Source organism: Octodon degus, unplaced genomic scaffold (assembly GCF_000260255.1).
Source record: "Octodon degus isolate 3935 unplaced genomic scaffold, OctDeg1.0 scaffold00100, whole genome shotgun sequence".
In the NCBI taxonomy this organism is placed as follows: Eukaryota; Metazoa; Chordata; class Mammalia; order Rodentia; family Octodontidae; genus Octodon; species Octodon degus.
The window spans coordinates 3,181,914-3,185,161 of NW_004524676.1; the positions used below are offsets into that span (position 1 = coordinate 3,181,914).

General features: G+C 39.0%; 1 protein-coding gene across 1 annotated transcript in view; it reads right to left on the reverse strand.

The window, feature by feature from the left end:
- The window catches only part of Adamts20 (ADAM metallopeptidase with thrombospondin type 1 motif 20), a 193,102-nt gene that overhangs the window by 36,573 nt on the left and 153,281 nt on the right, over nt 1-3,248 (reverse strand). The gene's annotated exons all lie outside the window — the stretch shown is intronic.

Here is a 3,248-nt window from a genome sequence, read left to right on the forward strand (position 1 = left end):
AAATAGGCAGATAAACTTGTACTTCATGCAACACTAAAGTAAAAGGAATAGATTTGCCTTCTAACCTGCAGCAACACCTGGATAAAACATATTAAACAGTGCCTTTTAAGGTAGTCAATATGAAACAACAAAGTGTATAGGTGCTTAGCAGATACAAAGCAAACAGGACGACCTTATAATTGTTCCAACTTATGCTTTTGAGATCGTAGCACAAAGAAAGGAGACAGCGCTGCTAGAATCAGTGCACACATACGCGTTAACCCGTCAGCCTAAGCCAGAGGGTGAGCCAATCAAAGGGCTTAGCAGTTACTGTGTGCCACTGGGCCGTCACACAGGGCCCAGTGTGGAGCCTATGAAACACTAGATGGGAGGGTGATAACCAACCTGGAGCACTATCATAGAGGGGGATAGAGAGGGTGCTCAAAAAGGTTTCACTACTGTAGAGAGGGATAATCAACCCTAGATTAACCAACAAGTAGCACTGGCCAGCTCAGCCTGGGAGGGGCTAGCACAGCATGTGGTGCTGGGGACTGAACCTCCGTCCCTACGCTTTGCCTAAACTTGCCTAAGTAGGCACTTTAGACCGCTGAGCTGTCTCGCCAGCCCTGGTCTAACAAATCTCATGAGCAAAGTACAAGTGCATCTCACTGCTTTCCAGACAAAAGAACTGCATCCTGTAGGAGAGCTCAAACATATGGATAGGAATAGAGTACATCCAATAACCAATAAGGTAAAATTAATAATGTTTGACATAAAATGAAAAATTAATTAGCATGCAAAGAAGCAGAAAAATCAGAGAGAAAAAACTCATGCATCAAAACATACTAGAGATGGTATCAAGGAAAATTTCAGAGTAAGGATGTGTAAGTGTTCTCTCCTCCACACAGCAGACCTGGCGGGACTTATCATATCAGCTTTTAAGAATTCTGGAAATTAAGCAAAAACTTTAAGTACCAGGAGGCATTTATCCAAGAGACGTGACTGAATTGTGGTAAGAGTGAGCTCTGTGAATCTTAAGCTGCCGTATTTTCCTTATCTCCTTGTCAGCTCATTCGTGGCCTTAACAATTAGTAGTGACCACATATCACAGAAAACATAAACCTTGGCTCCAAAAGTCACTACACAAAATGCAGAAATGGGAACATGAACAATTTTGTGAGAGAGAGGAAAACAGATTTGTCCTCAGAGGCTGAATTTGTAATTTTAAAAACTTCACACAAATAAGGACCCAGTATATTCAGAGACTTAGCACCAACCTCCCCAAATTCAACAAAAACAGAAGAAAAAGAACACTTCAAATCCGTTCTATGAAGCCAGTTTTTCCCCAGACCTGACAAGGTACCACAGAAGAACTATAGACTCATATGCCTTATGAGTATACACACAAATATCTTCAACAAAACACTAACAAAATTTCAGCCACATATAAAAAAGAATTATGCACCATGTTCAAGTAGATTTATCCCAGAAATGCAAGGTTGTGTCTACATGTGGAAATCAATCAATGCTACACAAATACAACAAGGGACCAAAAAAATCACATGGTCATCTCACTAGATGCAGAAAAAAAATTGACAAGAACCAACACATATTCATGATTAAAACAGTCAATACATTAGAACTAGATGGATAGTTCCTTCATTTGGTAAAGTGAATACACACATACACACACACACACACACACACACACACACACACACACACACACACAATCCACAGTTAACAATTGTGAAATCAGAGGGCCTTTTTTATAAGGAGTGGGCCTACATCCTGGAGACCTATTTTCATCTGCTTCTATTTGATGCTGTTTTGGAGTCTGTAGCCAAGGAAATTAGCCAAGAAAAAGATGCAGTAGGTATCCAGGTTTAAAGCAGAAGTAAAATCACAGGGAAACTTCAGTTCATGAACTTAATTCTTTCCAGATTCTGGGAAGCTGTTTGTGCACAGAAGATAGCCACCATTTGTATATCTCACCCTCTGTGGACTTCGATAATTAAAGTAAATTTTTGCCAAACACTTCTATTTATGAATGAAATTATTTACAAATAGAAGCATTCATAAGCCATGATGTTTTTGCATATCTATTCACAAGTGAAATAATGTTGTATGTAGAAAACCCCAAATATTACACACACAAACTCAGACCCAATAAACATGTTTTATACATAGCTACCAATTCTATTTCTATATATTATCGATGGATAACCAGAAAATGAAATTAAGAGAAAAATTCAATTTTAACAAGAACAATATAATAAAGTAAAATACTTAGGAATAAAGTTAACAAGTGCAAGACTTGTACATTGGAAACTAAAACATTCTGGAAAGAAATAAGACCTAAATTAAAGAAAAGACATTCCAAGTTCATCAATTAGAAGCCAATAGTGTTAAAATAGCCATGTTTTCCAAACTGACCGAGATTCCTTGTAATCTCTAACAAAAGTCTAGCTGGTTCTTTCACAGAATTTGACAAGCTGGTTTTAAAAATCACATAGAGATGTAAAGGACTCAAAGCCAACCGACAACCTTGAGAAGAAGGAGCAGCAGTCGATTCACATACACTTCCTGATTCCAAAGCTTACCGGGAAAGTTCGGCAGCCGAGACTATACGGTGAGGCCATATGAGAGGCACAGACCTTGAGGGAACAGAAGGGTCTGTTCAGAAATAACTCAACTCACTTTCACCGAGACACTGAGGATTCATAACAGCCATCTGCCAAGGCCCAGCGGCTCACTAAAGAGCCTTAAAGTGAAAGCTGATTCGGTCTCACAAGGAGCAGCTAACCTGGACGCTACACCACGGCTAACCCTTAAAAGTATAGTGAGTGAGAGAAGCTAGCTGCATATATTACGCAACTGTCCAGAACAGCAAAATCCACAGAGACAGAGAGAGGCGGCGTTGTCTGGCGCCATGGGAGAGTGGGAGACGGCCGAATGAACTTTCTCTTGGGAGTGATAAAATGTTCTGAAACTGGATGGTGGTGCTGGCTGTGCAAACATGTGCTAAAATCCCTTAAATTGTAAATACGGACACACATAGAGATGTTACAAACATCTCAGAAAGATATTTAAAATGTTTTAGAAAATAGTTTAATAGCTGCTTCAAAATTTTAAAACACGATGTAGAAACATGGAAGATATGAAGGAAGCTGCAATCAAACTCCTAAAGACAAAGATTATATTCTCAGAGATAAAAAATAGACTGGATTTGGATTTAAGATAGATCAGGCATGGAGAAGAAAATATTA